A 13,954-nucleotide genomic window follows, 5' to 3' on the forward strand; every position below is an offset into this window, starting at 1 on the left:
GAAATGTTGGAACACGTGAGGCAATACTGACCTCACGACTTATCTTAGAAGAAAGATTAAGGAAAGGCAAACCTACGTTTCTGGCACTTATAGACTTAGAGAAAGCTTTTGTCATTGTTGACTAGAATAATCTCTTTCAAATTCTAAAGGTGGCAGGGGTCAAATACAGGGAGCGAAAGACTACTTACAATTTGTACAGAAACCAGATGGCAGTTATAAGAGTCGAGGGGCATGAAAGGGAAGCAGTCGTTGGGAAGGGAGTGAGACAGGGTTGTAGCCTATCCCAAATATTATTCAATCTGTATATTGAGCAAGCAGTAATGGAAAAAAAAGAAAAATTCAGAGTAGGTATTAACATCCATGGAGAAGAAACAAAAACTTTGAGGTTCGCCGTTGACATTGTAATTCTGTCAGAGACAGCAAAGGACTTGGAAGAGCAGTTGAATGAAATGGACAGTGTCTTGAAAGGAGGATGTAAGATGAACATCAACAAAAGCAAAACGAGGGTAATGGAATGTAGTCGAATTAAGTCGGGTGATGCTGAGGGAATTAGATTAGGAAATGAGACACTTAAAGTAGTAAGGGAGGTTTGCTATTGGGGAGCAAAATAACTGATGATGGCCGAAGTAGAGAGGATATAAAATGTAGACTGGCAATGGCAAGGAAAGAGTTTCTGAAGAAGAGAAATTTGTTAACATCGAGTATAGATTTAAGTGTCAGGAAGTCGTTTCTGAAAGTATTTGTATGGAGTTTAGCCATGTATGGAAGTGAACCGTGGACGATAAATAGTTTGGACAAGAAGAGAATAGAAGCTTTCGAAATGTGGTGGTACAGAAGAATGCTGAAGATTAGATGGGTAGATCACATAACTAATGAGGAGGTATTAAATAGAATTGGGGAGAAGAGGAGTTTGTGGCACAACTTGACGAGAAGAAGGGACCGGTTGGTAGGACATGTTCTGAGGCATGAAAGGATTACAAATTTAGCGTTGGAGGACAGCGTGGAGGGTAGAAATCGTAGAAGGAGACCAAGAGATGAATACACTATACAGATTCAGAAGGATTTAGGTTGCAGAAGGGACTGGGAGATGAAGAAGCTTGCACAGGATAGAGTAGCATGGAGAGCTGCATCAAACCAGTCTCAGGACTGAAGACCACAACAACAACAACATTTTTTTAGATCACCACACGACTTATATTTATAAATCGTTAAACATTGCACCTCTGCAAAATATGGAGGGACAAACCAAATGTAATCATGGAAAAAGGGAACAATATGAACGAAATTTTTAATCAGGATGATTCAAAAACTTTCAATAATAGTAGAATGCTGTTAGTAAATGAAAAATGTGACCAACGGAATGGAAAAAAGTAAAAAGCAGACGAAATGTCCAGCTTGAGAAATGAAGAAAAATGACAGAAGATCAAAAGGCAATCTGGGAAACTATATATTTCTTCCAAAGGCAAGCATATCTCTGGACGGTCAGTCAAACCAAAGAACTGCTCAAAGTGCTTAAGGAAATAGAGCTCTAATTTCGCTGACGCTGATAGACTAAACATTCATGAAGGATTTTTGGAATTTAGGTTATACAGACAACCAGCGATCATACGTCAGTTCACTTTTAGAAAAGGCGTATAAGCGCTGTGGTAAGCCTTGTAGAGGCACGTCCAGGGAAAACTTCAGAAGTAAATACTTTTTGAACAAAAGTGGTCGGAAGGTACGAATTTGTCAATCCTTCTTTCTTGCGACGTTGGATATGACTGAATCATTCATACGCTAGGTTCTGTTAAAAAGGAATGAGCACAACGAAGAGAACGTCACAGACCGGCTGTAGAGAAATGTGCCCAATGTATGTTGAAACTTGTGAAAATGATCACGTCACAGGAATATTTCTATCGAAACACAATTCCTGCTACATTTAAGCTATCCTTATAGGCACCCAAAAATGACATGTGTGATACATGCTACAGGTTCTCTCATATGAAAGCCACAGAGAAATAAATCCACTGTTCAGAGCAGGATACTCGCATAGATGGCGGTGTTTAGGTAGGGCTAGGAAAACCAGCATTAAGTTGGAAACTGGATCAGCAAAAACGCATCTAGCCGAATTTGATCTGGAGGCTGCCTGCTACCATCCAAAGACAAATGCAACAGCATTGGTTTATCGACGAAGACTTGCTGTGCGCAACCTAACTGTATGTAATACAGCTTCAAGAGGCGCTGCATACTAACTTTGGAGTGGAAGGAAAGCCAAACGGATCTACAGAAATTGGATCATGTTTGTTTAATTTTCTAGAAATATATTCAGTTGGTAAAGGTAGAAATTTCTTTTCCGATGTGTTGGGCAAAACAAAAATTCAAACGAGTTTGCTATGTTCCTGTATGCTGTTGAGAATCTTGATATCCCTGTAATAAACCAAATGTTCTTTGAGCCAGGTCGCTCGCAAATGGAATGCGACTCAGTTCACGCCTCAATAGAGAAAAAGACAAAAGTGCTTGACATATTTCGTTTATCAGGATGGTTCACAACCGTGAGGACAACAAATAAAAAATATCATGTTACAGAAGTTCAGCTGAAGGATGTACTGGATTTCCCAGAACTGAGATAGAAGGAAGTAAAGAACATAAAACTTGACTCTGATGGAAATAATGTCAACTGGCTCAAGATATTCTGGTTTCAGTATCTAAAAGTAAACTCAGAACACATTTGTTTTAAATATAGCAACAGTACTTCTGAAAAAGTTAAAAGAATAGAAATCTCCCGCAGAACTAAAACGAGATTGGAAGAATCTTTTACACTCCAGGCTTTGAATTCTTCTCCAGTTTCCATACAGGAAGGAAAGTTTACAGACCTTCTAGATCTCGACAACATGGCGATCATACGAGAGCAGTGTCATCACTTCTACAAGTCGTTAATGACAGATACAACAGCTGGTGAAGAAACAGAAAATAATGTTGATGACAATAATGACTAAAGGATAGTCAGCTCTTAATAAGTCATTTTTACTGTTTCATGGATATCCTTACAAACAAATACAATAACTGTGTTTTTCATATATTTTTTCATGTCTTCATGGTGATTGTTCTTTGTGTAGTCTAAAGTCGAATGACAATATAATTATGAGGTATGCAATTTGTGATGGTCTCTAAAACAGTTCCAAATCCCTAAAGCAAAATGTTAAGAATTTTCTGCGGAATTAAGCAAAATGTATTTTGTTTACGAGTGTATTCCGTGTTATTGCCATTTTTGCTACATCATACGTAACTCACAAGCTGCCACATGGTCGCGAATGGAACAGTAACCCGAAAATGTAGAATAAATTTGTGGTATTTCACGTTATGGTCACAAACTTATAAGTCCTCACATTACCGGTTTATGTCAGCAGTGAGTGTCATCAGATCCGTTTTACAGAAACATGTCCAAATACACCACTATGGCTCGAGTATATTAGGCGAGTATATTAGTATATGGCTCGAGTATATACTATCTGCTGGGTGCTTTTATAATACAGATCTGAAGATGGTCATTGCTGACCAAAACCGATAGTCTGAGGGTTTACATGTTTGTGAGCACAGAAGTGACGTAAAAGAAATTTGTCATACGTAACTACCAAGATGTTTAAAGTCAAAACAATGTATCTGTGACAGTGCCCATATTTTTGCTATGCAGTACTTAATGCGGAAATTGAACATTTGTTGCCGGCCGGAGTGGCCGTGGGGTTCTAGGCGCTACAGTCTGGAACCGAGCGACCGCTACTGTCGCAGGTTCGAATCCTGCCTCGGGCATGGATGTGAATGATGTCCTTAGGTTAGTTAGGTTTAATTAGTTCTAAGTTCTAGGCGACTGATGACCTCAGAAATCGCATAGTGCTCAGAGGCATTTGAACCACTTTTTTGAACATTTGTTGAAAGAGTGTAAACACACTGTAACAACCATTAGATACCATGATTATCAGATTCGTGTACTTAGGTGACGATAATAGTGTTTCCATTGTTACAAAACTTCTTTTGCCTTTATCTCAAAACACACATTTTGCAGATACGTAGTAATGCTTCTAAAGCCTCGCAGTGCTGTTTTTCGTTTGCTACTCGTCTCCTGCCTAACGGCCGAGAAGTGCCGAGCGGAGGAACTTACATCAGCGGGACACTTGCGCTCTGCCATGTTCTGAAGAGTGCCTTCAGCAGACAACAATATGGTGCTTTCCTAAAGAAACACGGCATGCCGAAAACAAAAGAGCCTAGTTTTCCGTGCAGTTCTTTACTTTCTGTGGACCTCTAATGGAAGACTATCTGCTGGGTGCAAAAACCTGTGATTAGTAAAAACGCTTGTGACGTCACCAAAACGGATCACTGGGAGAAGTTTTTGAGAGAAGGGTAGATCGAAAAGTCATTAGGTTATTAACGCGAAGCGCTTTTCTTGGTGAGATTTTCGCAGTAGAATCACTCGCAGCATTGGTGGGCTAAATGTACTTATTCGGCGATTGCTGGTCATGTCATGTTTGGTGGGAAGGAAAGAGCACGCTCGAAACAGTCAAGCCCATAGCACTTCTCTCCCGTACAGCAAGGATCACATTTTAGCGGAGCAGATCACAGTAACGTGTGCCTTTCCTGCTGCATGTCCTCGGTCCCTGGGGTCTGAGTTCCTCAAATAAAAATGGAGTAGTAACGAAATGTGTCGTGACGCGTTCACTATGCAGGTGGACTTCATGAACGTTTGTTGCAGTGACGATACCCAAATGCAACAAGTATGGGTGTTCGCAGCTCCAGTGAGTGTAAAGTGTGCTTCATCACGCCGCAAAATTTTCGAAGGCCACACGTCGTCAACTTCAACGCTGGCAATAAACGTGCAAAATCTACTGAAATGTTTGCGTGTCTTGGCAAAAGTTTTTGTGAAATCTATACGGATACCATTTTACAAATTTTCGCAGTACTTACTGAATTGTAGACCATGGAATGTCCAGCTGTTGTGACACAACTCGTACAGTGCTTGAAGATCGCACATTCCGTCCAGCAATCTCAGCCATGGCAACAGTAACTTCTTCAGCAGTTACTGTCGCAATTGAACGTCAGCCTCTCCCGACAGCAAAATGATATTGGACGATCGTTCCAAACTGTCTAACGATCACTAGATTTGCGCGCTCATATGCGGAAATTAAACTGTGTTTCTTTCAATGGTTTATGTGTTATTTCTCTACTGCGTGTCGTGAAAAATGTGTCTACAAAATTTCATTGTCCTACGATCACTCGTTTTCCGGGGGGGCTCTCTCAAGCAGCGAAAATTGAGTTGAAACCACCCCGTAAACTCGCACATATGTCCCTCTACTGATAGTGTGCAAGAGGAGTGGAAACGGCAGTGGTGGGGGCTCTGTTGCGATCAGCCAGTGTAGAGTAGGGGACGTGCAGTTCGATAGCTGAAACTGCTACGGTCGCAGGTTCGAATCCTGCCTCGGGCATGGGTGTGTGTGATGTCCTTAGGTTAGTTAGGTTTAAGTAGTTCTAAGTTCTAGGGGACTTATGACCTAAGATGTTGAGTCCCATAGTGCTCAGAGCCATTTGAACCATTTTTTTGATAGCTGAAGCCTGCACACAGATGTACGTCTCGCAAAACTTGTAAGCTACAACTAACGAGCCTGTAAACTACAAATGTACAGGGTCAAAGTCAATAGTTTCTCGCTAGAGTATAGAAAGAGAAATAGCTATATAAACGAGGAGTCAGCTGAAGCAAAACTAGTCAGACAAGTAACCGCAGGAAGGAAATCTCATAAGACAAAAAAGGGCTAACTATGATAATGAGAATGTAAAATACAATACATATCTGACGTGCAAATTATGTGTCGGTTGCGAGACACCTTGTCCGTCAGTATTACCTAAATACAAAATTTTCTGCCATGTTTTCACGGACGTATTGAAACCCTGGGAAGTACTTGAAGGGATGTTTTCCCCCTCCTTATTTATTTTCTTGGAAAAGCTAGGGATTCCTGCAACTATCGCAAACACACTTTTTGATGAGATTTCTGGTTCTTTGTTTGTCTCCTCTGTCATAAATTTAATGAGACTGCATATCATCGCATGTGCCTGATTGTGAAGAATTTTCGCTGCGTCTGTGGTGCACAAAGATATCCTGATACGTAGTAAAGAGATAGCAAGAAGAATGCTCAAAGTGCAAAGATCGACAGGCAAAAGTCAACTGAGCTGGTCACCCTGTAACACTGCAATCAGTATTGTTAATAACTTGTACTGATTAATTCTGCATAATGTCAAGTGTATATTCTTTACTGTGTGATGTCTTTGATCTACTGTAAAGAAGTGAAAAGGTAGTGTGACATGTTTACTCTTTGCAATTAAGTTCTTTGTATTATTGGGAGGGTTGGTACAAATGGCTCTGAGCACTATGGGACTTAACTTCTGAGGTCATCAGTCCCCTAGAACTTAGAACTACTTAAAGCTAACTAACCTAAAGACATCACACAAATCCATGCCCGAGGCATGATTCGAACCTGCGACCGTAGCGGTCGCGCGGCTCCAGACTGTAGCGCCTGGAACCGCTCGGCCACTCCGGCCGGCTATTGGGAGGGAAGTGGTATTTAATTATGTATATTTGTGCTGGCTTAATATGTTTAAATGATGAGATTTTTTAAAATATGTTTGCTGGAAACTATGTAATAACTGCTTCATACAAAGGGACTTTGTATTGTATAGAGGGAAACCCAAACTAGTTCTCCTCTGCAACGGAAGTGAGTTGGCGCGCTAGGAAAAGGTGGATGTGGCGCTCAGTCTGGGCGGCAAGTGAGAGAGCAGTCAGCAGTCAGAGGGCAGCAAGGAACTGACGAGTAAAGAGCGCAGGTGCCGAGTGAGGCTTACAAGTGGAATGGAATGGCCTCGGATTTAAAATGTGGCTGTAAAATGGTGCTCTGACTTGGGAAAATCTCTAAAAATGATATTAACAACGCCACGAAGAGATAAATAGAGCTAATTATTGCCTATGGAAAGACCACCTAGCCGCAACATGCTCGCCACAACGATTACGCAACCACTTCGTCACACATACGAAAGGTTAGAACTGTATTACTGTATGAACCAGTAATTTTGTGTTCTGTTATGTGAAAATATAGTCCTAATGTTCAAAATGTGTTTGAACAATGTGTCCATCCTATGCACTTATGCAAGTAGGATCCTCTCCTTTAAATGATGAAATCTGAAAGTGTCCTTTGCATAAAACGCATTAACAGCTTTACAGTGCATTTTATTGATGTGTGGCAATGTTATGTCAGTACTCTTAATGTGCAAGGTAAAATTTACACGTTTCTGATACATATGAAAGAGACTATTTATGTTTGAGTATTTCGAAACTTAACTAGAAAATGAACTTGAATATCAGTTTAGGAAAGAGTATATCTTGGAAAACAAAAGTGTTCTAATGTTTGTTGCTTTAAAGTTGTTTCCAAAAACTACTTGCTACACAAATGGCATCATAAAACTCTTTGTCTTGAGCTTGTTTGAAGTAAAAGTTTACTGGAGATTGTCTCTGATTTTGTAGAGGTTTTGTCAGGGTAAAGAGTGTTAAAATGGTACAAAATTAATGGTCTCAAATGAAAGAGTAATCCAATTCTACCTTAATGCTACATAATTTTGAAAATGTGTATAGTTTTGTTGTTATAATGAAAGGGATAGTTTGTGGGACCACATTTCTTTTCCATCATAATATAAAGGATAAATCAGATTAGTAGTTTTCTGGTCAATAAATCTTGAAGTGATTACTGATAAGCAAAAGTAAAAGATTTGTATGCTGTGTCTCATTATTGTTTTTGTATAGTAAATGTGTGTATTAACTGTACTTCACTATTATCATGTGCTATGTGATCTTGTGTGGGTTGTGAAGAGCAAGTTTACCCTATATTAGTTAAAGGCAAAAGTAATGATTAAATTAAACCAGAAAAAGGGCTCATTTGCAAATCTTGTGCCTGCTTAACTGCTAAAGTGACAACTGCTGCTAACCACTGTGTAATTTGTCCATTTGGGTGTGTTCATTGCACTTCATAGAACAAAATTAAGTTCGTTTTGAATTAGTAAAAATAGGTTCAATATAAATAATACTTTTAAATTATTATGCCTAATTGGGCTGGCGACCGTATAACTATATCGATTAACAGTAATCAGTTACTGTTACTTTTTGCAAAATTATTTTCTTTCTGCTAACTACCTACAGCTATTGTTACGAAATTAAGGTTCGATACCAATTTTTCGTTAGGCACACTCGATCAAACTTCTAAATTCCTCTCAGGGGGTAACATCTACTGAAAATTTAGGCCATATGTGACAAATTTGCTACCGCAGTAGTGTTATACATGGCTGCCTTAGGATAGAAATAAACCTTGTTATCACTAGGTAAACTGCGTGCCGGTAAAACAAGCGGAGCAGTAGAATTATAGCCCCTCCGGAACAAAATGATGAAGTCGCCCAGCTCTCGTGATGAGAATGAGTTTCTGTGCATGGGACAAGCTAAATTATGCGAGCCGGTCGCTGTGGCCTAACGGTTCTAGGCACTTCAGTCTGGAACCGCGCTGCTGCTACGGTCCAGGTTCGAATCCTGCCTCGAGCATGGATGTGTGTGATGTCCTTAGGTTAGTTAGGTTTAAGTAGTTCTAAGGCTAGAGGACTGATGACCTCAGATGTTAAGTCCCATAGTGCTTAGAGCCATTTTTTTAAATTATGCGAGGTCTGCCAATTGTGAGGGTAATATCAGAGGAATACGGCCTTATGCAAAGGGATACCAACAGTTCGCAAAAGGAATGGTGGAAATGAATCTCACACCATAGGCACCCTCTGCCACATCCTGCACGGTGACTTGTGGAGTACATTTGTGAAGGCGAATTATTGTTATTGCTGAAACTGTAATGTGTCGGAGTGTAGAAGGTGGCTAGACAGCATGGGCATATTTTAGGGATTTGATTAAAAATTTATTTCGAATGTTTCACTTGCGTCTTTCGAACACTTTCTCAGCATGAAATCTCACCGGGCGTACGTTTCTGAGATCTGAGAACCGTGGTATCAGCATCACGCCAACACTTCCTGTGTTATGCTGAATAAAAATCACACCCATCTGTAGGCATCCAATACAAGGTGGGAGAAATGAGTCTCTGGCCACGACTTGGGAAGCAGAGCACAATCGAGGTGCTCTCTTACGAGGAGAACACAAGCGAACGCGTGTTTCGGCTTACGGTGGATACTTACCGTTTCTGAAAAAAGACAGGCAAAGTTTTCGAGGTATTTTCCAGATACTTTATGTGCCTTTTACGGGGTGATATTGTCAGACAATGTGGGTGCACAGTGGTCAGCGTCGAGGCTTGTAAATTTTGCGTCCTGTGTTCTAAACCCGATTATTGCTTCTATTTTTGTTTTTCATTTGTATACTCATGGCTGTAGAATATGACTACACGGATGTTTTACAGTGTACATTGACATAACGTTGTTCTTATTCGTCTAGTAATTATATGTCAGACGACTGTACTAAAAAAAAGAGAAAATTGTTTGAAATTGTTTTCGATGAAAGTCCTGTAGTGTATATTGATTCACAATCAATTGCGAGCGCCAGGTTCCGGAAAAGTGATCCATTATGCATGGTTCTTATAGTACGTTAACGATTTAAGAGACACTCTGAGCAGCCGTCTTAGATTTTTTGCTGGTGATGCTTTCGTTTATAGTCTACTAAAGTCAACAGAAAGCCAAAATGAACTAGAAAATGATTTAGATACGATATCTGATTGGTGCGAAAAGTGGCAGTTGATCCCGAACATTAAAAGAAGTCAGGTCGTACTAAATAAAATTCTTTGAAGTTTCAGTTGCACCATAAATCAGACGTAGTTAAAAGCTTTTGATTCAATTAAATACTTAGGGTACATTGTTACCAATAATTTAAACTGGAACCTTATGCCTGTGGAGAAGGCCAACGAAACATTGCGTTCTAGTGGCAAAACACGTAGAAGATGCAATAAATCTACTGAAGTCACTATTTCCATTAAGCTTGTTTGTACTCTTTTGGAGTAAGCTGCTGGACACTGGATGTTGGTTTTCTAGTAGGTACCAATCATACTGCAGGACACATTTTGGTTATATGGCAGGGGCACTACAAATGTAGTGTGTTGACAGTAAGTTGGAAATGTGGGTCTCACGGGGAGTGTGCCAGAGATAAGTCCCTGCGGTCGCACTATCCTCTCGTCCTCGATGGCTCAGACGGATAGAGGGTCTGCCATGTAAGCAGGAGATCCCGGATTCGAGTCCCTGTCGGGGCACACATTTTCTCTAACTGTTCCCGTTGATATTTATCAACGCCTGTAAGCAGCTAATGGTTTGAATTGCATTGTAATTTCACATTTTGGTTATGTCCGTGAATGATATGTAGAAGACGGCCTGCTTAAATCAGGTGAGCACAGTGGCACAGACCATAGCTACGGTTTTTGAGGAAGAGGGCGAGAATGTGACGCATAGGAGGTCCACGAGAAAGACAGGCTGTGGCACGCACGTGACACTACAAGTTTTCGGGGGGAATGGTGGCGGTGGTGGTGGTGGTGGTGAAGGGGGGGGGGGGGGAGTGAACGAGTAACTATTTCAGGCCCGTTTAATAATTCGTGATAGTGCGTTTAAATGCACGAAAGCTTTCTATTGCACACGACAAAGGCCCTTAGTGCCTACCTTTTCAGTTACATACTAATTTCCCGTGGGCTTTGTACGGAGCCGGGCGTTCGCAAAGTGTGGCGGACAAGGCAACTAGCGAGGCGTCAGAAATTCGTTGCGGGACCCGTATTTCTAGTAGGCTCATAAGCATACTAGGTGTCTCAGACAACGGCTGCATTCAGAAAGGGATGTCATTGGCGTAGAAGGAAAAACTGCGCTTCTCAACGTCTGTAAGGGTTTACTAGTTCTGTGCGGAGTGTAGAGCAGTGTGCGAGTAGTACGTTAAGGTTGGAAGAAGGTTTCCTGGATGACGATGGAATGAGCTTACTACTGAAAACAAAAAATAAAAACAATCGAAAATAAGCAAACGTTTATTTAACCGAAGGAGCGGATGTTGTGGAAGATGATTTGTGCTGCCGTCGAGTCATTACTGGAAGGTTACAAATGGCTCTGTGGTAGAGAAAGTGAAATATCTAAGCTGTTACGAAGTGAGACGAATGTATCAGCGCCGGCCAACAAAACTGACTGCCTTGAGAGAACTATCCCTATTATTTGTGACTAATAACAAATGATATTTTCTTTCTTAGGTTTTCTCTGTGATTCGTCGTCATCTCGTAGAATTGGATGTACTGCCGGTGCTCCACGTCTTCCCAAAACTATATTTCGACGTAGTATCTCGACGTCTTCATCAGGTGTTCCCAGAGACTGGTCGCTTTGTTGACTCGGTTCTAAATTCATGTCTGGGCGGTGCCTGGTGTTCGCTAACGTCTGCGTCCGCTATAGTGTGGCGTGGAATCCGGTTTTAGAACTACTGCAGAAAGCGCAGAAAAAAGTTATTTCCCTAGTAATGAACTTTAGACGGCAAGGAATGTAATTAACAGGATCAGGCCTGATACGGAGCACCAGGTGGCAAGTGTGTCCTCGGGTGACAGCCACAGTGGTCACGGACAAGACAAGGAACAGTATCAAACGGCAGTCGGCAGCGACCGTCACAAGGAAGTGCTACAGCGTGCGCGGACATGATATGCAACTCTAACAGCAGCCTGATGCAGCAGGAAGCGTACCTCGCAGGCGCGAAACGAATTCAGAACGCCCGGAGGGTGACACGGCCACGAGAGAAAGCCGCAGAGGTCGCAGACAGCATAAGGAACAGGTACAGCGTCACGATGTGCTAGGAAAGTGCGGGAGCTTACCTAATATGAAACGCCATGGAACCGTCACCGCGGAAGATAGCCGCAACTGGGGCGGACGGAAAAGAACTGACCGAGAAGACGCAGCGGTTAGCACACTGGCCATCCTGATTTAGATTTTCCGTGATTTTCCCTAAATCGCCCGATGGGACGAATGAGCCCGCTGTTTGGCCCCTACCTCAATTCAGCCAACCAACAGGACGGAGAAGAGAAAGCCTGGAGGCGGATACCACCGCAGAAACGGGCACAGAGGTCGCGGACGGCATAAATATGTGACCCGGTCAGCAAAGCGATCAGCCTAAGGGAACACACGATGAAGACGCCGACTTACGACGTCCAAGTTTGGGAAGGCACGGACCACTGGCAGTACACGCGATTCTACGAGATGACAACGATATTGTCGTTAGTGATGTTCAGAGCGCCCTATAATTTGCCATAGACAACACATTAAAGTCTTATAACGGCTCTCAGAAACAAGGCACACATTCAACCTTTGTTGGTATACTGAAGAGTACATATGACAATAGTGCATCCTCTATTAGATTCCGCCGGCCGCGGTGGTCTCGCGGTTCTCGGCGCGCAGTCCGGAACCGTGTGACTGCTACGGTCGCAGGTTCGAATCCTGCCTCGGGCATGGATGTGTGTGATGTCCTTAGGTTAGTTAGGTTTAAGTAGTTCTACGTTCTAGGGGACTGATGACCACAGCAGTTGAGTCCCATAGTGCCCAGGGCCATTTGAACCATTTTTTCTATTAGATTCCATCACAGTAATGATAAATTCAAAACTGATAGAGGAGACAGACGAGGAGATTCCATGATATCTTGAGGTGTTCATGTTCTACTGGATATCAGTGTCGTCCAAGCACAATATTTCGGCAACGTCAGCCGTTATCTTCATCAGGTTTTACCTGAGAAACACGTGATGAAGAAAACGAGTCACGCTGTCAAAATATCGTCAACAGATCGCCGGGCAAGCCTGAAGAATCATGCGGAGATTCCACGTTACAGAAACTTAGAGGAAGTGTTCAAATACCTAGACTGAGAAAATAAAGAACGAATTCTTGATAATGTATCATAATTTCTGAACAACCTCCGTTTTTCTGTTCATATTGTAAAGTTTGATTTTAATGAACGCAAACTTTAACATTAGAGAAAATTTGGAAGTAGGCCTGAAAACAGTTATAATAGAAAATGTAGACTCAACATCTCAAAAGGAAAATAGTTATTATTTATTTATTTAGCGTATGGCTAATACAGACATATCATGATATTACATATACATATGTACATATTGACACACAAGAAACTTAAGTATGTCTTTACAACTGAATATCCAGTCCTTCAATCCAGCGCATTGCATCTGGAGTTGCTAGCAGGAAGTCCTCTTTGGCGCCGTGATAGGCTCGAATCCTGCATTCACTGACAATGTGGTGAACAGTCTGGTATGGAGACCCGCAGTCACAAGCTGGATCAGGCAGCTTGTTCCACTTAAAGAGAGCATCCCTGCATCGCCCATGGCTGGCACGGATTCTGTTGAGAGTAGACCACGTCTTGCGTGGTAAGTCGAATCCACTTGGAAGTTTAGCACCTGAGAAGATGTTATGCAGGTGCACATCTGTCATTGCTTCCCACCGACCTTTCCATTCTTCAAGAGGTTTGAAATTCTTAGCAACCATGTCAGCAGCATCGCACAGAGTTGGATGACGTGATTTCAGTCTCTTGCGATTTAAAAGTGGCAGGTCGCTATGCACGGGTAGGTTAGAATTCCTGGAGATCTTGTGGAATTCTCTCATAAGGGCAGTACATCTGCGTAGATCAGGAGGCATTATACCGGTTAACAGTGGAAGCCAATAAACTGGAGTAGATCTGATTGTGCCAGATATTATGCGCATTGTCGTATTCAGCTGGGTATCAACAAGCCTTGTATGATGACTATTCATCCAAACAGGTATAGTATTGAGGAAAATAGTGCATGTTAGCAACGAAATCAAGCAACTAGTTTTTGAGTTTTTGTTTTTAGGGAAGATGAAAGTAATACTGGACGGTCAGCAAAAGAAATAAACAAAAGAGACATTATGGTTTGAAGTGCTTCGG

The sequence above is a fragment of the Schistocerca serialis genome, chromosome 6 (assembly GCF_023864345.2).
Source record: "Schistocerca serialis cubense isolate TAMUIC-IGC-003099 chromosome 6, iqSchSeri2.2, whole genome shotgun sequence".
Classification (NCBI taxonomy): domain Eukaryota; kingdom Metazoa; phylum Arthropoda; class Insecta; order Orthoptera; family Acrididae; genus Schistocerca; species Schistocerca serialis.